The 27,616-nt window shown below is 47.2% G+C and overlaps 1 protein-coding gene across 2 annotated transcripts in view; it reads right to left on the minus strand.

Annotated features, from left to right (window-relative positions):
* The window catches only part of CADPS (calcium dependent secretion activator), a 222,069-nt gene that overhangs the window by 141,229 nt on the left and 53,224 nt on the right, over nucleotides 1-27,616 (minus strand). The window lies entirely within an intron of this gene.

The raw sequence follows: 27,616 nt of genomic DNA on the forward strand, positions 1-27,616 counted from the left end.
TTTGCCCTGTGAGCAAGTCTGCCAGCAAACCTTGACGGTGACTATCAGAACCCCTGAAAAGTGGGGTGCCCTCCCCGCTACCACTTCGCTGGTGCTTGGGAAGCCATAATCCCCCTGTGCTGGGGCAGGACACACGGCAGCTCCAGATCACCAAGCCCTGCTTGCCACCCAGAAAAAGACAGAAGGCGGCTCAGCAGAAATGCACTGCAATAACATTTGCCTGTTTTCTTTCCCTTTTCCCCCATAATGCTGCATCCCTGTGCTACCACTCAATTCGTGCAATTGGATTTCCTGCAGCATTCAGCAGAGATTTTTTTTTTTTTTTTTTTTTTTTTTGCAACAAACTACCCACAACCCTGTGGTTCAGTGTTTGGCGGCTGCCTGGCCCCGAAATGTCTTCTGAGGGTAAAATGTTGTTTCTGCCAGTTAAGCAAGCAATTACAGCACACACGGAAGAGGCACGGGGACTGCTGTGAACAGTTTCCCATTGGCAGGACTGCGGGCAGATCTGTTATTTTTAGTGGGAATACACAGACATAAATTATAGAACAATAAAAATGCACAAAATCAAACTAGCCCCCGAAGAAGTCGATAGCTGCTGTAATGAGGTGGCAATTTTATAGCTGCTTTCCAGACTCTAACCACTCTTTAGACTCCTTTGGGGTCATTTTGGTCACAGCACAAGGCTAGAAACATGCGGCAGCGGTGTGGTCACGGCACCGCTCCACCCATGAGGCACAAAACCAAGCTCAGCCTGGTGCAAAACCTCACGGTTTTGGTTCACCTCCTCAAGCAACCGTGACTTCAGGTGGGAGGGCTGGCTCCTCCATCCAAATCCTGCCTTCATTTGCAAAGTATCAGCTCCTTCTGGCTACCAGCAAATGCAATTGCCACAAGCTACTGTAGGTCAGCTCTCCTGCCGACTGCTACACATAAATGAGCTTTATTTGCTGGCGTGGGGTTGTGTTAACCACCTCTCTGGGTTTTATCCTCCTCTGGAGACAAACCGCTTGACAAAAGAAAGGCTCGGCTGATGCAGTGCAGTCTGGAAAGTTACAGCTACAGCGATGACCAAACTTTCAATTCTCAGCCTGACGAACGATGAGCTCGTTCGTTAGCACTCCCTGGATGGGCTGAAATATGCCGCTTTCTCCCAGACCCACCTCTTTCCACGGCATCTTCTCGGTTGTCTGCCTGTGCATCCTGTGTCTCCCCTCTCTCACACGTGCTCATGTAGCTCTGTGCACGTGCAGGCGTATGTATTGCTTCCCCACCGATGATTTTCCAGAGACCCAACATTCCTTATGGCTGAGATTGAGGGAAAGTCTGGTTTTGATTAGTTTTTGAAAGCCTCTGCTACTGATTCAATTTAAGCAGGAAAACTACAAAGTGTCCTGGCCGTGATCCAAATCCACTGAAGTTTCAGTGATCTCTGCTGCGGCCACCCAGGTTTCGTTCACACCAGGCGCACCACATAACCTGCTGCCTTCACCTTTATATTCCTGATCCCCAAACCAGTACAGAGCCATGGACCACCAACACCTTTTGGGATCAGCTGCCCCCATTAATTTCTCCATGAACAGATGCATCACACAACTGACCTCCACCAATGTGCAAGCATCTCTCAGAGCTGCTTCATTAAGGGTAGGGAATGTACAGTCCCAGATTTCCATTTCATTGCAACTCTGAAAGAGGGGGCATTATTTGAATTAAACCCGAGCTACAGTAATTGAGGTTAATCACACGCTACCCAAAATAACTCACGTGCTAAATTTAGAAATCAAGGATGCTGCTCTGGAGGAGAGCTGTTTTTGCGATATGATAATGAGCCAGCAAACTGCCTTACACTTTCTGCATTATCTTGATTTTGCAGATGTTTTCCAGTGAGGCTAAAGGTGTCAAAAACCACGTCAAGGAAATATCTGACTGCAGAAAATTATTTTTCTTAGGAGGCAACAAGCACCCTTGGCAGCCTCCTTGGTTGTGGTCAGTGGGTAAGATACTCCTTTTCAGGGCTATATACTGCCCTGCTTCCCAAGGTTAATTAGCGATGACAAGTCAGGTAACCTGGTATTTAAAGGAAACAAAAAAATCTTTCCAGACCTTATTTTCTCAAAGACTGCATGATAGCTCCATGGTAAGAGCTGATCTTTGGGAAAGCAATCACTGCTGTGGCCAGCAGAACGGTTTTGGTTTCTTCTTCCTATCTACAGAACGGTTCTAATGAGGCAGCCCCTGCCTGCAGTCCCTGCGTGTCCTCCTGGCACGTTCCAGCAGACCTCTTGCGCCTGAGAGCAGCAGCCCAACAGCTCAGCCACTTACTGCTCCTGAGCTTGGGAAGGGCACCTGCTGCCGTCAAAGCAAGCCGAGTACGTTTTACACAGTCATAACACTATATAGGGCCATTAAGAGAGTCATGCTGGTGCCCATAAAATATACTTTGCTTGTGAAATAAAGCAAGAGGCAAACGTAAGGCATGCTACCTAAGCAAGACCAAACATCCAAGTAAGGCAACAGAGATCCTAATATCGTTAAAACTCTATTTCTTAACTAGAGAATCAGATATTTATTTTCTGCCGTATGCATGCCCACTTTATATTCACATACTTGACAGCCAAATATATAAATGATTTACAAAGTCAAAGAGAAATTGAATTAGTTTTGTTCTGCATTATGACTACGTTATGGGTGTGCTATGAATAAAGCAAAGATATAAATCATAAGGTTGCCCCGGTCAATTAAATGTGAAAAGTATTATAAATTTCAGTATATATATGATTTGTCATATGCACTGGGCTTTTCTTCAGCAGCATGCCACAAATATATGACGTATATAATTTGCAATTCTCAACTGATCATTACCCAACTGCCTGCTGGTAAATTAGATGTTTTCATATGTCTACCCGCATACGACATTAGTTCTCTCTGCTTGCCCTGCAGAGATTATCTACATTGGTGTAACAATTGCTAAAGTAAAAGAATAAAAATTTTAAAAATTATGTATATCAGATTCTGAGTGGAGCCCCAAACTGACTAGCATGGCAGCCAGCCCATTGCTGAAGGCATTGCAGGACATGTGCCCACTTTAACCCTGGAGAACATTCAACTGCAAGAAGAAGATCTTGCAGAAGACAGGGGTTTTTTATGTATAAACTGCTAATAAGGAATAATTTTTAATGGGCACTAGTAAATGAAAGAAAGAGGTTTAAAATGTTCATCACGCGAGTTTGACAGTTTTAATCACCAGTAAGAACCAGCCGCTGGTCTGCAGAAGCAACCCTTTGCTTCCACAACCCTGAAACAAATTCACTGCGGGACTTGTCCTCATGTCATCCCAGAGGGATGGAAGACAATCTCTCTACACCTTTGAAAGGCAGAAGCAGAGGCAAACCAACCAACCTAATTAAGTCATAAGATCTTCAACGAGATGCATAGGCACCTACCAAATCCACGCCTAAACTATTTGGCTGGTGTGTCAGACACTCCCACCATATTGCCCAACCTGAGCTTTGTAGTATTTAAAGCCAGGAGCCCGGGCTTACCTCCACTCACCCTGGGAAACACCGGAGGCAGTTCAAGGACATGAACAGCATTAAACTCCCAGGTTTTTGCAGTCAAAGTGTTGTATATTTAAAGCTCCAGCTTCAGTTTCTCACAGCTTAAAGCCAAACCATTTACAATCGCAGCCCTGGCTCCAAACGTGATGCTGGGGCGGTGCAGCCTGCCCTCCTCTTCCCTTCTTTGTTAGCCCCAAAGCAGTTTTGCTCAGATGAACACCTCAGACCGACCCACCTGCCTGGGGACCGAGCAGGGTACGGCCCTTGTGCCATCGGCCGCAGCGAGAGGGCTGCAGCTGGGGTAACCCCCCCGGCCTGGGGACGATGCCGGTGGCACAAGTGACACGCCGTACACGGCACTCAGCCGGTCGGTAAGAGCAGAGTGGGTCTGGATGTGCCACCGAACACTTACTGACGGGGCACGCTCCCAAAAGACATGCGTGAGTTAAGCACGATGCGGATCTATATCCAGGCTCTGAGCTCAGCACTGTTGGAAATAACGTTGTTGTAAGCTACGAGGGTTTATAATGAAATAATGTTGTTGTAAGCTACAAGGATTTATAATGACAGGATGCAGCATAGAGATACAACCTTCAATGATCAGCGTAGCACTTATGCAACATGCCGTGGACATGACAGGTATTGTCAGTATAATTGTCATCAGCCCCAGCCAGAAACCACTGGGACCATTTAACAGTTTAATCCCTCCCTGACAGTCGCTGCTAATGCTGATCCCCGCTTCCCAGCAAGGGCAGCAAGTGTCACAACATCCCCATTTCTGAAGCGTAACGGAGGCTTGTCTAAAAGTATCTCCCCTCCCTTTGAGAAAGGTTATAACGTGGTGGTGAATCCAGCCGTGCTCCTGCAGAGGACAAGCCATTTGCAACAGGGTTCTGGAAAACCACATTTTAAATGCTCTGGCAACGCGAACGCTGAGCTGCAGCAACCTGCTTTGTGCTGCATCGGGAATGGAAACAAACCTGGCTCTGCACCTTCTGGAAATGAAAGCGTTTAGACCGGGTCTCCATGAAATCCACAGCCACCGCCTGTGCCGGTTTTGCGCCGCGGCAGTGTCGGCACCGGGGGACGGCCGATCCCTCCTGCACAGCCAAAGGCAGGTGCCGATGCGCTGCGACTGAGCAGGGACCACCCTGGTTGGGGGCACTGTCAGCGGTCTCCAACACTAATTTTCTCCATCCCTGTGTCCAGCACACCACCATGCAGCTGGGGGGGTCTGAAAATCCCACTTTGTGAATTGTTTTCTTTGGGTGGAGGACAAGGACAAAAGCCGTGACCCACTCATGTCCTTCCTAAGCCTGGCTTAAGTCCTCCCAAAATGATTAACGCAGCCAATACCTGTGTCACGTACGGTTATAAGTGCCAAAAGCCTCAAAGAGAAAGTTTCAAGGCACTCATCCTTTGACAGGCTGGGAGCTCTATGGCTCAGCAAATAGTTGATTAAGTATTTCAAAGCAAACATGCTGCATGTGAAGGCTGAACAAGATCACAATATGGGTGACAATTTTGCAGCTTTGATGTAGGGCTTTAGGAGAGATCTTTGTCTCATGAAAGGTAGTTTTGCTTTGTGATGCACAGTGAGAGAAAATACTAAAAAATTCATAAGCCCCCATCAATTAATAATTAATCTATTAGTCCACGCGTACTCACAACTCACGGCAACTGGCACCATGTTGTGCTCCAGCTGAAAGAAGCACGTGGCCCCCAAAGTGACTCATTGCAGGGGAAGCCCTTGGTTTCACATTGGAAAAGCACTGCTCTGGGAGATAAAGTGATGTGAGACAGGACAGAATGGCACCATGAACTGCACACGGCTTCCTGAGACACATTCCATTCCACTGTCACGGATTGATCTGTAGCATCCTTTCCCACTAACAGCAAATACTCTTCTCTACAAGTGGCAAAGGGCAGAGCGAGGGAGGCAGCCCAGCGCTTGAGGCCCCGACCTCTGCCCATGTGTCTGAAGCAGAAATCAGAGGAGGATCTGAACATCCCTCCCTCGACCGCAGGTGGGATGCTGACCTCCCTTTTAAATTGGGAACACGAACGATGCTAAGCTGCCTCCGTAGGGAAAGTCACTAATGCCCTAAGCAACATGCTAATCCTCCGAGCAGCAAATTGCAACCCATGGACCGCTGGCTGCCTTGGGATCTGAAATGGGAGCAAGGAAGAGGAAGCAAGGACAGCTTCCCTGGGTTACACACCTCCCCGTGTCAGCCAAACCGGCAGCATCAGCACAGCCCGACCATGGATTCAGCAATTGTCATTCATGCGGTTCGAGAGAGGATTTTGGAAGGACTGGAGGGAACGAGCAGGACACGTCCTCTCCATCAGCTCTCCAGATTGCAATGCTGTACTGTCCCCATGCATCCCAGGAGGATCGCTCTCCCGGTGCCACTGCATGACAGGCATGCTCCAGGCCACCTCTCTTCTGGCCAGACTTCCCCAAATCAGTCTTTTAGGCTCAGAGCCATGCAGAGTATTTCTAGCACAACGTAAAATTCCCCTTAATTCAAGGAATTACAATTTGTACCTATTACTTCACCAAAATTTTCTTTTTCCATCCCATCGGCCCCAGCTCCTCACACAGCCCCAGGGCACCAGCATCCCAAAAGGTGACAAACTCGCTCTCCTGGAGAAGAGCCCACACCATTTTGCTCCTGCGTAGGTAAAATCAGCCCTGCTGCAGGAATTCAATCGCTTCCAACTGCGGCTGCACATTGTCAGCTGTTTGCTGTGGATGGGTGCCCACTCCTGTTATCGTGGCAAGCTCCTGGGTTATCTAATGAACCACTGCTGCCAAGAGAGAGAAGTCAGGGGGTCCTGGGGGGCGTGATTTAAAACAGCAGGAAGGACTTGGATAATTCAGTAAGGGCTGATGCTTCCCTCTAAGAGAAATCTTATTTCACGGTTCACAAACCGTAGGGTTGTGCTAGACTCGTCAGTAAAAATATTCCCTGGAATGTACAGTGGCCCTTCCTTGCCCGAGCGCTGAATCTTATAACACTGCAATAAATCTCAGTGCTTCAACGGCTCTCGCCCATCACATCCACCCGCAGACGCTGGGACCGCGCCTGCTTCACCAGGCGAGGTCAAAAGATCCACCCTCATATTAACTCCAGTCTAAACGCTGCCTTTGGGATAGCTGTTCATCCCACAAGCTGAGCTGGCTTCCAACATATTTCAGAGGAGCACTGGTGGCACGTGCGGGCAGAGGTTTCTCATGCCCTCCTTGCTGCCAGCAGCAGCACCCACGGGTTCCCACTGCTCGTCTGCAGAGCGCTGATGAATCAACCAGCACGTGCCAGTGGCATGGCAAGGGCAGGCACAAATCCTCTGTAGGAGAAGTGGACGTCCTCCCGTGCCATCCCAGTTACCGACCTGCCTACCACCATACCCCCTTGCAGCTTTGCACGGCTGCACCGCGGGGCTGAGGAAAGCTGAGACAAGCAAATGCAGCACGCAGCTTTCCAGCAGGTTGTGGAAAGATACCTCCAGATTTATGCGTAATGATAAATCAAAGTAAATGAAAAACCAGATTCAGCAAAACGGGAAGGAGAAGAAAAAGCGCTGCCTGCCTTTGCAAATGTTTTGCAAGCTGTTAAGAAAAGGGATGGCAGAACACTTCCACTCGAAAGGCATCTCCTTTCCATCTGTGGCCAGAGAACTTCTGAACCCTGCAAATCCCTCTGCAAGATCATCCATGCGAGGTGTACAACACTGAAAGGGCTTAAAAACTAAGCTGTCCAGAGGCTCTGACCTCTGAGCATGCCTTAATACCCTCTTCTTATGGCATTGCATAAGGATGCTTGAAGGCATGTGGGCAGCATACGCTGAGCTACGGCACCACGAAAGAAACTGGAACTCTGGCTGACTGACGCAACCCGAGGTAGATCACTACATTTAGCTTGCTTGTGGTTCCTTACAGCTTATCATATGCTGAATTTCACATCAGTTAACAGGAAGAGAATCACCTGAATTTCCTGCACATGACAACAAACTACTATACAGTTCCAAGTAATTTCTACAGCTAGAATTAGCTGCAATCAACTCATCCCAATCATCATGGAAGTAAGATCTACATATCCTCATATGTTCATCTTTTGATTAAAAGCTTAATGGTAGATACACTTGTCACGTAACTCCGAATGGGCTTTGGCCTTTGGAGGTAATGCAACTTGCATGAGGACCTCGTCCAGCAAAGCTGCAGTACCTTGACACTCAGCAGGATTGAAGGTGATGGAATAAGACTTGGGAACATCTCCAGCGGTAACTATGCAATGGCCAGGGCTGGGACGAGGCTTTTGCACAGGAACTCATGCCACCTTTAAAAGTTTCCCGGTCTGTGCTGAAATGTGCTTGGGGCCAGGGTCTCAATTCCTGTTGATTCAAGCAGAGAACTCAGATTTTTCTTGCTCCTTCATCACCATATTGAGGGATTTTCGACTGACCTCCACAGCTGTGGCACCTGAAAGCCTTCCACAAACACAAGGCGGCACCTTCTGATGGGCTTCACAGAGTCACGGCATATTTACACATTTCAAGTCAAAACCTCCACTTGCTGGTGCTTGGCAGAGGTGGGTATTTGGGGGTGAGAAGGTGTCCTGAGGGGACAGGACAGGACTGCTCCTGTAGGGAGAAGTCCTTTGGAACCGGAGGCGTTGGGTTCCCTGGCTGTGCCGTGCAGCCCTCCACACGGAGGTCTCTGTGGCTCCCTGGCCGAGCAAGCTTCGTTCCCAGCTCTGATGACAGCTCGGGGATCAGGCCTGAGCCGTGAATTTCAAATTCCCTAGCCGGCCTCCTTGTTGACACAAAATCAGATATCCTTCAGGGGCTGAGACCAGGTGGTAAAACAAAGACTCAAGTTCCTCTGCTGCGACCAGCATCATGCTTGGTAGAGATGATGATACAGGTGAACATGTAGATAACAGAAGCTACAGATCATCGTGTGAATGATGATCACTTCTATTCATTAAAAATAGCTAACAAAACTGAAAGAAAAACCATATTCAGAGAGAAACCTGCCTGCCACAGAGATATAGCTTGAAATTGGATGGCTCTTCTCCAAAATAAATACTCGTGGTATGTCAGTGCATACTTTGGAGTTTGAACTGCAACACTGGTTCTTGCAGTAGCATGGTGATAGATGCTTTTCTGCAGAAGCTCTGAGTGAAGAACCAGCAAAGCAGAGACTTTGGCCGTGAAGAGCAAGGCTTTGGTTCCCATTCAAGCTAAACAACCGGCTATCAGCAGAAAACAAAGAGAGGGAGCGTAGAGGGAAGGTTACAGCTCCCAGTTTTTCAAGGACTAAGATAGCAAAAATTGCAGTGCTGTCTGTCACAGTTTGTTTTGGTATGCATGAAGTTTAGATTTATCACAGCCAGAGACCTAAAGAGACTGTTCTCCTGAACAAGGCTGATGTCTTTCACACTGGTTTTATGCAGCAAACTTTATCGTGAGGTCAGTGAGAAAGCAGTTAGGAGAATTAAGCCTCTAGGCAGCAAATCCTCAGTGTGCAAAGAGGTTGCTACATGTTTTCAGCAGACAGCATCCTAAGGGAGCTGAAGTTGCTCGTCCCACCCCTGACTAGGACCACACTTCTCCAGAAATCTCTGTATAGGTTGCCATTTGACCCCCTTCCTACAGCAATGGGGAACTGGAAGGAAACCACCCTTAGCAGATGCAGCTATTTTCAGGCCCTCTGGGTTGCACCTAACATCCCACTAATTGGTATCAATTTATCAAAAACCAGAGCAGAAACATCACATCTAGAAGTCCCTTTGGTCAATACATAACAACAACAACAACAGTTATTAATGATTAATAAGCAATCATTATTATTACACTAAATTACTATATTGTGCTAATTAAAAGGTCAATTCCTTGCCTTTCTTAGAACAGTACCTTGACAGTTGTGCTCTGAGTCATTCAAAGGTTTCAGAGAAATTTACCTTGGGGGGAATTTCCTGGGTTTAAATGGCAGCAATACCCTTAGCCATACCAATCCTATCTAATTTATCGCTGCATTTTGGAAAAGCCACGTCTTTTTAAAATATTAGCATTCAACGATGTGAAAAAAACCCACAAGCAATAAGGATTGGAATCCTAGCTCCACTAATTGGGAGCATCCGCCACCTCTTTTACAGCCTGATCCCCTCCAACAGGACCTACTCTGCCCCTGAAGAACCAGTGGCCCAAAATGGATGTATGGCACCTCTGAAAAGGGCCACGTGGAGCCGCAAGCTGTCGTGTGGGATTTAATCCTGCACAATACCCTTGCAAGATGCTCTGGCACCTGCATTAAGATCAAGGATGTGAGAAGAATTGAAGCAGACACAGAAAAGCAGTGGGAGACATAGCTATGAAGAAACAAACACAGGGAGCAAAAACGTGACGCTTTTAAAAGCAGCTAGTCCGTAAGGTGAGAGAAGGAGGAGTTCAGCACGAGGTACCACGCAGGGGGAGATCTTAGCAGATGGGGCAAGTCCTCCCATGGGGTACGCTGTCCCCGTTACTTTACTGGTGAGGACAGTCAGCCTAGCAAGCCATCTACGCAACGTGGAAAATGCTGTTATGCGTCCATATAAAATGTAAGATAAATAATTTATGTGTACAGATACTATAACAACTACAGAAGAAGATGCTTCAGCTGGAAGCAGCAGCTCCTGCACTAGCTTTACTCTAACTAGCTCAAACCACGGCAGTTGTGAAGCTGGGACACGGACTGGGCATTGCACCGTCCCACCCTGAATCCGGGCTCGGTGTGTGCCTGGCTGACCTCCGGCAGCCCTCCCACCGGCTAAGCGAGCCGTGCCAATGCTCACCGGCATCGCCCGGGGTGCGGCTGCACCCCAAAAAGGACAGGGCACTGCTCCTCGGGGAGATACACCCCAACAGCAACTCCCCACCACGGTCCAGACGGTGCTTTGCGCTTCCCTCCTTTCCTGCCCTTGGAGGCTGCCGCCCCAGCTAGAGGCTGCTGCCGTAGGCTGGCCCCTCGTGGGTTTTTTAGGCACCGATGAACCTGTGTGCTAGACGAGGCTCCCAGGCAGCTCCGCAGAACAGCCTCATGGCAGATGCCGCTGGGGACCTGCCCTCGGAGCTGCCGGGAGAGACACTCCTCTGCCTCCCTGCCCCGCGGAACCCCGCTCAGGGCATCTGCGAACGGAGCAGCCCCAGCTGAGAGCCAGGCAGATACAAAGCTGAGATGTTCGGTCTTTTACCCTTCACTACATAAACCCTGCAGGAGACCTGCAAGACAAATATCTGTATCTGCTGGGCGCAGACCGCACGCAGCCCTGCCTGGGCAGGGGAGTATGGGCAGCGGGCATCCCCCTACAAGAACAGGGATGGGCTTTTGGGGTCTGGGGCTTCAAAGTCCCTGAAAATGGTACAGTTTAAAATTCCTCCTAGGCTACGAGCCATCACCTTCCACATCTCATATTGAAGTTCAGGAGTGCGGCAATAATACATACATGCAGTGCCACAAGTGTTGAGTCTTCACCTTGTTATCACGCTGAGGACAATAAACATTTTCTTTTCTTCTTGTCGGGGAGCCAAATGAATCCTAACGGCTTTCCCGACCATAACACACAGACAGCACCGGCTACAGACCTCTATTTCTAACACGTCAGCTGTAAAAGGCAACAGCCTTTAGATAAGAGAGCACCGAGGCTTTGGGGGCTCCCACCAGACCCAGTGCACAGCAGCGAGAGCAATTACTTTTTTTCCAGAACATGTATCGCACGTAATAGAAAATATTAACTCACGTTACAAATATTTATAAAAAGTCAGACATAATGAAGCAATTTGCAGTTGAGAATTAACAATCTAAACATTCAGTGTAGACAGACAGCATTAAATATAACTGCAGTTAATGTGAGCTGATTTAAACAGAGATAATACAGCAGCAACAGAAAAAGGCAGTCAATCACATTCCCTGTCATTAACATCCTTCTCCATGTGGAATATTATTATACGAAGCTTTCGAGCGGCTCTGCTCTCCCGGCGGGTGCAGGAGAGCCGTTTGCTGCAGCCTGCTCTGGCCAGAGTGGAGGGATGAGGCGTCTGTCTGTCCACCACTGTCCGTCTGTCCATTACCACCTGCCTGAGGCTGCACAGGCCACCCTGCACACCTCAGCCCCAGACAGCGATCACCACGAGATGGCGAATGGAGTCAGGTTGCTATCGCATTTTACCACACTGTCTGCAACCCCACACAGCTCGTTCTTTGCAGACGCTGTGTGTGACATGGGCCCCAACGTCTTGCGTACGGGGGGGACCAAGGCAGAAAAGAGTCCGGTGCCACCCTGTGGGTCTTGCACTGTGTACATAAAAGCACCACTAGCTTTTCTCCAGTTGCCCTCCAGGCTTCACCCGCTGCCTCTTAATTATCTTTCCCTAGAGCTCGGCTGGAGCCTCCAGGCAGAGCCTTTCCATCCCCATAGGGTGGAGAGCTGGTTTTCACACCATTTCACTAATTATTCTTTGTATTTAAGGCCAAACAAAACACTAGTTGCCCAACACCTTCATCCCAACCCAGGCTAGACTACCTCAGCTTTGGCACGTGCCAGGATGAAACACAGCTGGAGAAGAGGGAGAAGCACCCACCACCCGTGAACGCCGGAGGGGCAGCCCACCCCAGGAGGGCAGGCAAGGACAGGGCTGGGATATGCCGGAGGAGACGGCACAGTCCTCCGCAGCAGAGTTCCATGAACAAAAGATGACTGATTTAAGGATGGGACGTGGGATGGGTGGTGGGTCAAGCCTCACTGCAGCTGTATAGTAACTCTTCCAGACAGCTCCTCTGCAAGGACCACTCCGATCTCCTGCTTTTTGAGGAAATACGGTTTATTTCAAACTACATTCAGCAAGGCATGACCTCTTCCCTTTGAAATTGTTACCAGGGCAGGAGGCTTTTGCTTACAGTGTTAGGGAAAATATATTGGACACTCTGAGAGTATGGCATTATAGTCTCTGCTATTGTTAAGGTCTCTTGGTGCTTTCTGAATGGCAGTGCATTGCAAAAATAAGGTGATAACCTGCTCTCTGATCCCATTTCATCTGTATTCTACCCTCAGTCTTCCCTTTAAGCTTCCACTGAGGGCAACGTGCTTCATATGCAGGAAGGACATGCAAGAGAGTAGTGCAGAATATGCAGCTGGAATCCAGACGTGAGCCAGAGCGCAACCGTGACTGCAGGTCCACAGCGTCGGTACCTGCCCATCTCAGACAGCAGCTGCCTTTTTTTTAGAAATTAAGAAAAAAGCACCAATGAAGAGATTAAAGAGAAAAAGCAATGCTTGAAGCATTCTCATGGGATTCAGCTTTTTTTGCATTCTGCTCTGTAACCAGGTCAAAATTGCACTGCTAGAGCCACCCTGTTACTTCAAATGAAGGTACCATCAGATGCTACCAGCTATAAAACCACAGGAATATACACGTATGGAACCTACAGCTGAAACTCTTCCCCTCTGTTTCTTATTATTAATCAAAGAGATCTATGGAAATCAAGGGGAGGAAAGCAGTGCTCAGGGCACTGGAAAAAAATAATGTGTGTGTGTGCAGCCACCCATGGGGTCAGATTGCTGGTGCAGAAGAGCAGCTCCCTCTGCATCTCCCTCTCCCTCCAGCTGGAGTTATAGGGGAAAAACCAACAGGAAAAAGCAACCTCTTATGGGACTGATGGCCTAAATGCTACGAACCGTTAAGGAAGGCGGAGAAGAGCGAAAGAGCTCTTGCTGGGAACTGGCACAGCTGGGAAATGCTCTGCTACCTGCCTGTGCTGCTTCACAGATGCAAGGGAATCAACTGAGGATCATGCTGTGACCTTGCATGAAAGCTGAGGGAGTAAGTGAATCATTTGGCTTAGAGGCTGCGCAAAATCCACAACAGAGCCCACCCCCTCAAAAAGCATTCCTTTTCAGCCAGTTGTCCTTACTAAGTTTTCTGCAATCTAAAAACCCTAAGCTGTTCTGTTTCTAAAATGCTCAGATCCATCTCAAACCCATTTTCTCACTCTTTTTTGGGGGGATTTAGAGTGGAGGATAAAATATTGCTGAAACGACTCAAGCAGTTCCTTGAAAATCTGAAAAATGCTTCATTCATCGCAAATCTGCGTATATTACAAACCGCGTGCAGGCTTGCTCCGCAGGATGTGTTTGCTGAAAACCGAGAGATGTGAGACTGCCTCTTCCATATTCCACCGGCAGAAACCCAGCAATCCTCTCCCGTCTTCTCTGGAGCCATTTTCACACCCGGCCGAACACCTCCCAGCTGTGCCAGATGTGTGCTTTCCACTGTCGGTAAAATGAATGGAGCGGGCGAGAAGGCAGCCAGCTCTGCAAGTTGCTGCCTCATATGAGCAGGAGACCAGCTGAATAGGGAACAAGTACCTAAGTGTAGGGAGGGGAAAATGGGCGAAGTAGAAAATCCTTCTCTTTAAATTTATTTATTCTTCCTCTCCAGCTAAACCTCTTCGCCCAGCAGGCAAGGACAACTGCTGGCACTAAGGCAGAGGCAGCAGAGGCAACGCTTACTTGCAGTCCTGCTCGCAGAGCGCCTGGCTGCATTCGCACACCCCGCCACACTCACTGCCACCATTAGCAGGACAAACAGAAACCTGGCACAAACCTTTCACCGCTCCTTGTGAACCACCTTCTTTGCAGGCGCCCTCCAAAATCGGCACGGGGGACACCTCATGCAATAGCTGGTTTGCAAGGTTGGCACTGAAGTGAAGGTAATCACCTCCCATTCCCACCCCAACCATCACGCAGAGTTATTCAGGTTTACACTGCTGGCAGCTTTCTTAACTGCACAATGACACACACTAAAAATATTTGCCATTTGGACTAGATTTCATGTTTAAAAATGTATAACAAATCATTACTTGCACAGCACAAACCTTATAGTTTCTGCTTCAGAGCAGATGGGAATTTGTAACAAAGTTAATTTGGCAAAGCAGCGTCCCCTCATCTGCCATCACCTCATCTGCACTGCCACGCAGCACCGAGCGCTCCGTGCATCCCAGTCCTGCTTCCTAACCCGGGTATTTCCATAGCAAAGGCTTTTGGCTGCAGGTGACCCGGGAACAGCTCCAACCCGCCTGGCTGCTGGGCTCCTTTTCGGAGCCCACCACAACTTTGCTGCAGACTATAATGAAATCACCAGCCTAGACAAAGTTTGATTAAATAACAGAACTATTTTGATTCTATGTTCAGCCGTAACACTGATATTTTCATGGTGTCCAAAACCCGCCCAGCCATGTGATGGACTCCCAGCCCAAAATGAACTACTAGCCCCTTCCCACGCAATCTCCTGTACACCCCTAGTAAAATTCAGCCTATAGCTGCTATATTAAGACATTTAAGCTCAAACTTAGTTGACAGAAGAATATCCAGTGTATCTTTCAGGAGAGAGAAAGGCTGTCACAACCTTTGCCCAGTTCTTCTGCCCTGACTATCACAAGTGCAGCCGACAGCATCCGCTTTGATCCCAGTTTTACTGCACTTGTACATGCACGGTTAAAGATCGCTCCGATACGTTTGCAAACAGATCAAATTACTTTGGACCGTTTCCCAGGTAAGCCAAACTGTTAGTCCTTCCTTATCCTTTCACGTGAGTCCCAAGACCTTTCCAACGCATTTTCATAGCGCAGATCCCCAATATGGATACAGTAGAGGTCTTTCTGCTGCCCTATAGAAGGATAATGGTATCCTTCAGTGTTTCCTGAGGTTCCTCTGCTTATCTAGCCAAGACCTGGGTAGCCACTGTAGCTACAGCATTGCCCCTGAGCTCAGACTCATTCACGCGCAATTGTCCTCACAGTCTTTTCAGAGGCTGCTCTGAAAGTCAAATCCTCTCCAGCCTGTTCAGCACCCCACAAGGGTGGTTAGTCCCTAACTTACACTCACCAGATCCCAAACCATCCTCCTCACCCCCATCCCTTCGTCAGCACTCTTCCCCTTCACTCTTTGGAGATACACGCTCTTCCACTGCGTTGTTCAGTCCTTCGGTCTTCATTTCATCTTCGGCCCTGCCCTCCTCACGGCTCCAGGCACACAGAGTTCAAAGCCCGGCTCTTCTTTCATGTTTTCCTGCAAGAGCCAAACCTTCCCACATGCCGAAGGCTTGGCTGGAGACCTCAGCACGCCCACTGAGGCTGTGGCTGTACCCTGTACTCCTTGCTTACACCAATGCCCTGAGATCCCTCAGCTGATGCCCCCAAGGCATCAATCATACACAAGCACTCTGAAAACCCTTCACAACTCAATCACCACCTTCCCGGCACCTTGTTACCTTACTGCAAGTCTGAGTCTTGTTTCAACATCATTTATGACAGCTCGTACTTCCTCCTTGCTTGCTTTCCCTGTAAGTCCTCTCCAGAGTCTCTTTTGAAGCAGAAAAAGGAAGAAAAAATAAAAGGCGGGGGGGGGGGGGGGGGGGGGCGGGGAGAGGATAAAAAAAGGAGCTGATCTTCCTCTAAAGTTTGCTAGAAGTTATCTTGGAGGTTACAGGCTTCCATCCTGAGAAAAGCACAGTTGTTTTAGATGCTGGAAAACAGAGTAGGCAAACCGCTGTAGCAAAGCAGGACTGGCCCCATCTCCAGTTCGACTGCGTCTACACGTCCTGCCCAGGAGGGTTTCCCACCAAGACATCCCAGGGCAGTTGGAAAAGTTCTCCACAGAGATCACTACCTTCAGACCAGAGGGATGGTTTTTACTCCGTCTTAAGGCAGGTATCATTACAGCCTGAAGACAGCTTTACAGCAGGCAGCTAATGTCATTTTTGAAAGGCAATGCTCCTGTTTCATGCTGAACTCTGTTTTCCTTGGTGGATTTTTCTGAGCCCATCCCTTGCTGTTATTTGCTGGTAGCTGCTGTACCAGCACTGCTCTTCCCTTCTGCGGGGATCATGTCGGCATAGGCCGATTCATGTCCAACAGAGTTCGTCCCTGTTGATTTCCAGTTTCATGTAATTTAATGCTGTCAATGGGCATCTACTCCTTTTCCTGCAGGACTTTGAGCCATTTTCTCTTCCTCTGCTCACCAGGACACCTCGCTAGCAGCCGCCACGCAGAAGGAGTTTTGTTATTAATGATTCTTATGAACTCTCCGTCTTTGAACAGGAGTGATTTACTTTTGATTGATATCTGGCATCCAGTAATTTCATGCAACAGTGGAGAGAGATTCCCTTCTGCTGTGGCATGCTGGTATGGCATGAAGCCTTAGGGAGACAGATGTGCTTGCTCTCCTGCCCTTGCATCCTGCGCTGCCCTTCCCTAAATCATCTCGTGCATCTATTGCTATCCTGACTGCAGATGAGGCAAAATTTAAGGCATTGAGACACCAGCTCTCCCAGATATCAGGGTGAGTTAGTGACTTGTAGTGGTTCACATGGTGCTTCATGTGACAGTCGTAATCACTGCCTTGGCCTAAACAAAATGTATTTTGATGGTCATCATCCAGAAAAATCACCCTTATTTTGAAGCAGACCAGGTCTTTCCAAGATCACTAACGATGATGCTCAGATCAGGCCCATACTCTGACGTTACAACGCCAGTGTTTTTGCTGGTATATTTGGGATAGAAAGAGATTTTTTTTTTGGTTCATTGATGCTGCTTATGTTTTTAGCCATACAATGGATAAAACTGCAACTGGCATTATGATAGGAAAGTTTAATGATCCCAATTATCTCCTTGAACGTATCTTTGGCTATTTTCATCTGCAGAAATAAAACTTCTACCGGCTGCCAGACATCCTCAGCTGTTTTGCAATCGCCATACACAAAGGCGGAACAGATTGACCAAGCAATGACCCTGAACAATTGCCTACGTTAAGTGGTAATAAAGAAGATCAGGAGTTACACGGCTGGCAAAAGAAATGCAGGGGAAAGGAGCAGAGTCACCTCCTGCCACCAACCAGGTGGTGCTGGGGGAGCAGCAGGGCTGCAGCTGGTGCCACCCGGAGAGAACTGCAGCACATTAATTAGCCAAACCATTAGCAAAACTGGTGGCCAGTTTTCTCCTCTCGCTTTGCTAAGGACCACACTGTCAGCGAGGACTTCCCAGAGGAAAGCTGTTGTACCAACCTCGAAGAAACCAGGCAGTCCTTGTCGCAAATACTGCAGATATTTATGGGAAATGCAGAGTTTCAAACAGACCCTTTCCCAAATACTGCTGCTGCATACTCATAGCTGGTCACTGTAATTTTTATTATGGATCTTTGATAGCACGTAAGCCAGTATTTCGAGTGCACTGCTCTTCTGTTAATCTAGCCTGTACTATCCTCTCTAAGTCTCTTCCCCCCAAGCATATCCAAACCGTGCCGCTCTCGTCTGACCCGACAGTCACTCTCCTCCACAAAGTTATTTTGGAATCATTTTGACAGTGGCAGCCACAGCCCCTTCAGCTAATTTACACTCAATTGCTACTTAACCATCTGAGCACAACTGTTCCCAGCCAAAATCCGCTGTTAGGGAGAAAAAGGCCAAGTAAAGAGAAAATCCACAAGCAGAAAGGTGAATGAAGAACTGAGTTAGAAGGTGACTGAAAATGGCTGCTTGATATTTTACATTTTTCAAAATTTGTATATGCATGGAGAGGGAAGGTAGGGAACGAGACTTCCAGCCACAAGGAGATGATGGGTACAGCAATGAGAAACTGTTGCTTATACAACAGCCTGCATCAGAAATAAAGAGCACTGGGTCTTAATGGGATTTTAAAACAAAAAATGAAGTGCTGTGTTTGGCAAACGACACGCTTATCAAATGTCACAGGCATCACCTGATTTAATAAAATTATTGTGTCAATAGTTTCTCCATGAAACCACGTCTCTGTTTTGCAGCTATTTTATCAGTCCTGGCCTCAGCTCTGCACGCAGGCGTACAAGACTCCTGGTAATGGCAGCCAAACACATGCCTGCAGCTCATTTCACCAATGTTGGATAACATGAGCTCACCAGCAAACTGGCAGAACTATCAGCAGGATAAATGACTGGTGTTGAGATTCTACTATTAGAATTTTATTATTTAAACCATCCAAAAGACTTTCTTGCTGTCATCTCTGGACTTAGGTCACAAAAGCAGCTAGTTATATTTAGCAAAACCCTCCACAAAAGCCAACAGCTCATGGTCCTCAACCTGGGAACAAGGAACCTCTTCACTGATGCTCCTTCTGCTAAGGAACAACCAAGGAGTAAAGCCTTATACTCGATGCCTCCCTCCAGCATCCTCCTGGAATCTGTGTTACCTGCCAAGATCTCCTAGCTTTGTTGGTGACCTGGTATTTTGCTTTCTGTGTCCTATGTTTTACCTTTTTATGTTGGTATCTGGAGCAAAATAACCTCAGTATAGATCTTGCCCAATTTCCCTTCCTGTGGACTAATGACAACTGGAGACCTGCAATCTTGCTGCTGTTGCCAATATAGCTGTAAACACAGGTGGTAGTTGGTCAAGATGCAGAAGTGAGCATGGGACATGTCCCAGCACCCACGAGAACAAGTAGGTACATTTAACCAAAACTCAGCAAGGTGTTGGGCAAAGTCTGTGTGTGCTTCGCTGTGGGTCACTGTCTGTCACTGTGTCTGCTTCCTCCCCACCACCTTTTGTCATTGCAAACCTCACTCCCCTGGCAGCATGCTGTCCTGGTTTCGGCTGGGACAGAGTTATTTTTCTTTCTAGTAGCTGGTATAGTGCTATGTTCTGGATTTAGTATGAGAAGAATGTGGATAACACACTGATGTCTTCAGTTGTTGGTAAGTAGTGTTTAGACCAAGTCAAGGATTTTTCAGCTTCTCATTCCCAGCCAGCAAGAAGGCTGGAGGGGCACAAGAAGTTGGGAGGGAACACAGCCAGGGCAGCTGACCCCAACTGGCCAAAGGGGTATTCCATACTGTGTGATGTCATGCCCAGTATATAAACTGGGGGGAGCTGGCCTGGGGGGGAATTGCTGCTTGGGAACTAACAGGGCATCCGATGGCGAGTGCCGAGCAATTACATTGTGCATCACTTGTTTTGTATATTTAATTTATTTTATTATTATTATTGTCATTTTATTATTGTTATCATTATTATTGTCTTCCTTTCTGTTCTATTAAACTGTTCTTATCTCAACCCACGAGTTTTACCTCTTTTTTTATTTTTCCTTGATTCTCTCCCCCACCCCACTGGGTGCAGGGGCAGTAAGCAAATGGCTGCGTGGTGCTTAGCTGCTGGCTGGGGTTAAACCACAACAGATGCTCGGAAGAGGACAGCAAAACTATGCATCTGCACTTTGTTCTCCTTTGTTGCGCAAAAAGCCTATAATTTCGGCCGGCCCCTCCTCTGCCTGCTCTAAGGAAGGCTTAAGGGTCAAGCATGAACACACGAGCACGCAGCTCAGCTCCCCCAGTGCCCAGGAGCCCACAGGGCGCAGGAAACTGGTTGTGACTGGGAGCCCAGTGGCATGGGGACACCACACGGTTCAGACTCCAACCTCCAGCCCCCACTGCGCTCTCCTGGGCCACCAGCACTTGGGGCTCACATACAGCCGTGCTGGGAAACTCTGCTCACTTCCCTGCCATAGCTGTCAATGTTTAATAACAATAGTCTCCAACTTTACAGCATCTACAGCAAAACACGTGCCCCTGAAGCCTGACTTTGAGCTGGCTGCACAACCTGCAGAGACACTTATACATCTCTCCTTTGCCTTCTAGGTCTTCCCATATTACATGAACTTCAGCACAATATTGCCTTTAATCTGAAAATACTCTTTGGAAGGAATGGCTGTCACACCATCCTACTCTTTGTTAAATGGGGGGATGCAATAATTTTTCCTCTTTTGTTGCAATGACGTTTCTACAAAGACTTCACACTGAACGACAAAGAATGTTGTGCCATCACCTCCCTATTTTCTTACTGTCCTCTATTTCAGAGGCAAAAGAACTGGACCAAAGGCTACAACACATGAAAAACACATAGATCACTCCTGCTAGGAAATATCAGTGCCACCCTGCATTATACAACAAAGTCTGTGCAATGGAGGCCAGCAAGGTTTCTGTATGACTTTAAGCTACTACAGCTGCCTTTTAAATACACGAGAGGCTATATTTGAAGCTGTCTTGCATCTAATTCCCCATTGAACTTGCACTCTAATTTCTCACAAAACATGAATAGAATCAGATGTTCCAGAAAAACCATAGTATATTGAATATGAAAACTCAACACTGAAATAGAGGTAAGGAACAGCTTATATAAGCTGCATTCCCTGTAGTTTGGAATATTGAGACTGAGCCTTTGAAATGCATGAAATCTAGTTTGTTGATCATTTCCCAATTTAAGTCAGCTCAGTGGGAACAAATACGTGCCTACTTTGATATCCTTTTGAAGAAAATTCTTGGCACCTCATTTCTCTTAAGAAATATACCTATTCTCTTTTTATTTTGGTACTTTTTTAGATGCAAACTGGAAGATTAACCCAGCTGTATTTTATATTCATGCAGTACTTTCTATGGCCTGATCCATCTGACTCCCAAAGTTTTTTCTGAATTAAAATGACACTGTCTATCACATCCCAAGCTGTGGCATGAAGCATTTGTCAAGTGACACGGAAACACTGGTAGTTTGAAGAATGAAATGTAGGGAGTAGAGGAAAGGACTGCTGAATAACACATCTATTTTTTAAATAGATCTCTTTTCTGAAATACTGAACATGATATCGATTGCAAAGGGGTAGAAGCAGCCCTGAAGAAACCACCTCTTTCAGAAATAAAGATTAGAGAAAACTCAGTAAAATATTAATACAGAACTTTCAAAATATTCACTTAGTGGATGATGTATGTCACAAGAATGATCTCTCTATTTAAGACAATAAAAAGAAAACTGAGAGTAGTGTGTAATGTCAGGCTAGCACAGCTCAGTGAAAACCAGTCCAGATTCTCTACCAAGACACTGCTGGTTGACACGAAGACCCTGGAGCTCTGGCACAAGCATCCAGCACGACCATGTATAACCCCTGCTGTATGCAACTACAACAGTATCTTTCCATTTTGTTCATGAGATAGGCATTGAAAGTTCCCCAGGAAGGCAATAGGATTTCAGTGATAAAATACAGGAGTGCGGGTTGAAGTGCTGCAATTGAGGTTTTCATGTGGAATTCAAATTAAAGACCTACATGCAAAATTAAATTCTAGCAGCTGCATTGTATTTCCAGTTAAAAGGAAGAGAAAGAGAGGCATTAACATAGTGCAGGGTCATGCACCAGTTATGTCTTATTAAGTATTCCAGCCTTCCTTAAGATAAGCATCACATATGGGTTCTTTTGCAGCTAGCAGTTCCTTGCTTAAAGAGAGAGAGGTCTGGATAACACCCCTTCTGTCTCCCAGGGCCTCCTGGGCTGATTGACAGGAACATGTACTGCAGGGAACAAATGCTGCTCAAAGGAAAAACAAGATTACTGTCTCCGAAGGGGGCCAGTGGGGTCATTTTGTTGTCACGTCTTCCGCTCACCATCTCTGGGTGAGGTAAAGACAAAGAGGAGGAGTGATATTTTCCTTTCCTAATAAAACACAGGACATGCTGAGGAACTGGTTTTTATGGACGGTGGGTTGCACTGAATTCAAAGTTAGGGAAGCAAGAGAGATCGCTCAAAATAAACATGGCATTTTGAGAGTTGAACGCCACCTCTGGGAACCAGACTATGTGTAAGCCCAACTCAAAATTCGCGTTCCAACCCATCTCAGTTACGTTTTAGGTTCTTTAGGGGAACAGCAATGAACACCTGATTTTATGTATCACCTTTGGCTACCGCCTCCCCCATGATGGACAACATTTGGCTTGGCTTCTCCTTGGGCAGACCCACCAGGTGTTTTGAGGCTATGCCACCCTGCTCAGTGGCAATGTGCCCCACAAGATGGTTGGGTTTTTCAGTGCCAAGGGGTTTCCCTGAATTCATCAACTTCTTCTCCACTTGCTCCCCCATTTCTATCAGTAGTCTCCTCTCTGCCAACGCAAAGGTAACACCTCTGGGGTTTATATTTTGTGCCATCCCAAATCTCATCTCCAGTGAAATGGTTTCAAGCTATAATTCCTGAATGTTGTCACATTTTATGATGCTCAAGAACTTCTCCTATTTCTCTAGCTTCTGCAAAACCTTCCCCACCGCTTCAGCATTTCCCTCTGCACAGCTGTGCCAGGAATGCTCCATCTTCCTGACCCTCCCTTCTGCTCTGATCTATTCCTATAACGAAGGTCAGAGCTGGAAGCAGCCAGGTACTTGCAGAGGCAGCAGACACCAGAACAGGTCTCCCAGTTAATAATCTCAGGGCTGAAGTGTTTCCCTTCCCAGAGACCTCTGCTAGTCTGCAAATGGCAGCATCAACAGATCAGCACATCATCAGCTACTTCAGTCCTTCATACTTTTCCCCAGTTGCTCCTACCCAGAGCCAGGAATTCACCACTCAACTTATTGTTTCCAAACTGCAAGGTGGTGGTAGGGAAATGGCATTATATTAATTAACATACATTGGAAATGAGGCTCCTGATCTGATGGGGGAAAAAAAAATAAAATAAATCCGGCTAAGCAGCAGGAAAGTCATGCCAACACCTAGATTTTCAGTGAAAGCAGAGAATTAGCAGTCCCTAAATAGAGGGGTTAAGGTAGATTGAAAATGTCAAGTCATTGATATTTTATAAGGTAACCATGGTTATTTTTTATGCATTCCTTTGCAGCATGAATGCAGATGATGAAAAGTATTCATGGGCCAACTGAAACAAAAATAAAACTGAAGAGATATCTTGATGGCGATTTAAACCTTAAACTGCAGAAATTAATCAGTCCACACAGACAACGAAGAGCGTTCAGCTGATACGGCACCACAAAACCCCCTAGCTAAAGAGATGACTAAAAACCATTTCACAAAGGATGAACATCTTGAAAATCATCCTGACTTTAGCCCTAATGTACCTGCAGGGATCAATACTGCTGTAGCAGGATAGATCTGGCCTGATGCGTGAAGTTGCCCATGTGGCCTCTGGATAAAGCACAACTGTTTCCAATTTAATTTGTACGAGCTGCTGGGAATGCAGAGGACCACTGGTCCCGGCGTGCTGCAGCCCCTCGGTGCTGCCCAGCAAGGGGTCACTAATGCTCTGGATGCCTCAGTCCTCTCTACTGCTGCTTCTTGAGATATTTTTGCATGCTTTTCCATTAGGCTAATGAGCTCTCTTGGTCACACTTGCCTCGCTGGCAAGCGGTGTCACCCCTTACAGTGAGGGCAGGGGAGCAGCGCAGCAGATCGGAAGGGGGGGGGTGGGTCAGGAAACAGTGAGGTTGCCCAGTTGTGACAAATAACGACTGAGTGCTCTATTAAGCTAACTAAAAGAGGGCTTTGGTTCGGAGGAGTCCCCATGGGCTTCTGCAGCAAGTAATGAACTAAATCCATCTCCAGAACACTGTGGCGGAGGGGCTTTCAGCAGCCAAAACGTTTTGCATGGCAGCAGAGAGCAGAAACAAGAGGCTGTTCCTCTGCTCCAGAACCTGTCTGGATGCTGAAACCATTTTCTGTCCCTTGAATAATATGCCATAACGAGCCACCGCTTGGTTTGGTGGAACGAGGGACATTTGGCTAGGCTGCGGAGAGGCATCCACACCCCTAAACCCAGAGGGAAGGCTGGCAGGAGGTAGCATGGGAAGGATTCAGTGCAGAAGACTTCTTCAGTCTAATAAACATCTCTGGTTAGTGTTAGAAGAAAACGACTGACTTCTCCTCTGCAAGTCTTCACTATTGTTACATGACATTATAATTTCTCTGCTAAACATCTGCTCTTCGGTTGCACACTGTAGCCTGGTTTCTGTAAAGGGACTGTAGAACCAGAAGATCTCCATAGTAGGGCCAGAACTGGAAGTTCCTAGTGCACGAAAACATACATCCCCAACTGGCAGCTAACAGGGTTAAAACACCCTCTGATTAAATGAAAGCATCTTTAATTAGTTTAATTGACCATGCCTCAGCCAAGACCATCTGCTCAGCAGCATTTGCCTGCTCTTTGCAGGAGCGATTGATCAGCCATAGCTAGAGAATACAGCATTAGGCTACATCAGATTTATTTTGTTTAATAGAAGAGCTAATTTGCTTTAAATTTAATTACGGGGGCCAAATTGTTCTCTAAGTCCATAACAGCACAGAACATAAGCTGATCCTACAGCTAATGGACGCACATGTAGGTCCATACGTGTCTCTGCAAATCAGACGCTCGGTGATGACAGCTTGGGGGAGCAGGTCCCACCCTGGCGGAGAGCAATCACTGCATTTTCTTCCCCAAAAAGCAACAGCACTGGGGCACATTGCTGGGCTGGCAGGGCTGCCCTGCTCACCACCATGTCCTCTTCCAACCGGCCTAGCTCTTCCCCACAGCCCTCCGTTGGATGCTGGAGAAGACCAGGTGTCGGATGCTGGAGCAGACAGATGTCCCATCCCAACCGCCTCTGCTGCTCCTAATTATAGAGACACTAAACGATGCATCACATGTGGGGTCACTGTTTCTGTACCACATGGGACAATCAGGGGGACTGCTCTGTACCTCCTGGGTGACTTTCATCAGCAAACCTCTCCCAAACAGGGTGGCTGGCAGCCGAGAGTCCAACGGAGGCAGACATCGCACTTGCCCCATCCCCGACATTGCTCCGTCCCCTCTCAATTTCTCTGCCCTCCCACTCCCACGTCACTCTTCAAAGTATTGCACCCTGAGCCGACGAAGAAGGGCAATTCCCCCTCCTGCCCAAAGGACCACATGTATCTATGTTGTGTTATTATGAAGGAGAAAATTTCATTCACTTCCCAACGTTTTTTTCTTTTTCAATTTCCCATCGGGCACTAAATCACTGCTGTCTTTGGGAGATGCTCGAGCCCTGACAGGCATGCTGTGGCTGCCACGGGCTGCTACAGGAGTAATTACAACCCTGCAGAAGGCTCCAGGCTGCCATTTCCGTTTCCATGGAAATAAATACTGAATTACTGAAAACAGAGTATGATGCTTTATGGATTTTGAGGCTTTTGATCATCTCAAAGCCACCTTAACCCATTTTATTGGTGGTGGCTTTGTTTTAAGGTGTGTGGGGGATAATGCTCACAGTGTGGAGATAGGCAGAGCAACCGAAAGGTGTTTTGAAGGAGTGAAAGAGGGGGAAAAAAAGCCAAGGGGTCTGGCTGATGCCCTGCGGATTTGCAAGGGGGACAGCGGTGCTGGCTGAAGCTGCTGGTTGTCCACAGCATCCAGGTATCCAGCCCTGGAGAGAGGATCCCACAGAGGCTCGCTGGTGCTTGCCTGCGGCCCCACCGCAGCCCTGGCTCACCACCCCCCCGTGACGGTCTGTTTGCAGGGACTCTGGGGCTGAAGGAAACCTCCTGCCCTTTTGGAGGGGTTGTTATAGCCAGCATTAGTGCTTAAATGCCCAGAACTGCAGACGGCCATTTCACAGGCATTGAGCTTCAAGATGAAGCTAGAATAAAAAGGAATTGGTTTATGTTCTTTAAAAGTGATGAATAGGGAACAGAAGGGAGTAATCTGATACTAAACCCCTGTATTTCTGACTTGAAGGGACAGAGAGATGTGCACAGACAGGTAACTCCACGTTGTGTGCAACAACCCGGGCTTAATTGTCATCGCAAGGCATGCCTGGAAATTTTTCATCACAACAAACCAAATTAAATACTTGGTTTGGGGAGGATACACACAAATCAAACATTTATTCTGAGGTCACCTTAACCTTCACCTCACTGTCTGAGCTGTTACAGTGCCTCACAGGGTTTTCTGTCCCTACTTGTTTCTGCCCTAACTTGGGCTGCATCTTCCAAGTACCACCGCAGCATTTCTGCAATGGGCTCAATGCACTGCAGTGAGTCAAGAAATGAAGTTTGGGAAAACCACCTGAACTGCAGAGATGAGAGAGGGGCAGGAGGTGAGATACCACCTCAGCAAATCATCTCTAATACTGACTTGAGCTAAAATCAAACATTTGATTCAGGACAGAAATCCTAAATATCTTTTCTGCTAACACTTCTGAAACCAATTTTTTTGGCAGCAGAACTTTCTGCTTTGTGAGAAATGTCAGCCTTTGGACACAGTGTCCTAATTCAGCTGCAAAAATAAATGTCAAAACAGTGAATTCTAGTTTTAAGCCAGCTCTGGTCGTCAAAATTTGGGTTGAAGTGTTTCCTAGCTAAAATCACAGCCCCCCCAAACTTATGAAACAATTCCAGTTGCACTGCTTAGAGGCTTTCAGCCCTTTATGTGAAAATAGCCACCGGACAGTGACGGGACTTGGTCTGTGTTGTAGCCCACTCACACATGCTTGCTTCTCTGATGTTTTACCTTCTACAGATGCTGAAAAACCACGACCATGTATTACCATGTATTACTCAGCACGCTTGACATGCATCTATTTAGTTATTTGTTTTCAAATCTAATATCTAAGGGAATTAGATGAATTGGAAGCTTAACACAGGTATTTTGCACGTTTAACAAGAATACCAGAGTGTACGTGACACTTCAGGCCCAGGAGAGAAGAGAAAGTCCGATTGTGAAGCCTGTGAATTCAGACAGTCCTGCAGGGACAGCCCAGAGTCCCACGCTTCCTCCAAAGCAGGAGGATGGAAGTGTGCAGCTCATCACAGATGTGGTCTGGACATCAGCTACTGCTGCTGGATTAACTGAACAGCACTGTACTAGCTCTTTTTCTTCTCACTGTTGCTAAAAATGACTTTCAAACACAGTCTGAGATAGAAAAGTAAATCACTGCCCTACAACTGGGGAAGAATAAAATGGAGAGAAAGCCACAGCCTGATTTTCAGAGATGCTGCTGCAATTCAGCCATCATGAAGGTCAGTGGGAAATACATGGCTCATACCCAAGGAAATGCCAACTGCAGCAAAGACCCAAGTTTGCAATTGCCCAACACTTATAGAAAATAGCTCCTGTATGACCCTTCCACAGTCACAAGTTAATTACAAAGCAGGAGAGCTAAACTCAAGCCTTGCCAACAGGTTCTGGACCAGAAACCCAAGACT

Source organism: Accipiter gentilis, chromosome 23, assembly GCF_929443795.1.
Source record: "Accipiter gentilis chromosome 23, bAccGen1.1, whole genome shotgun sequence".
NCBI classification, from domain to species: Eukaryota; Metazoa; Chordata; class Aves; order Accipitriformes; family Accipitridae; genus Astur; species Astur gentilis.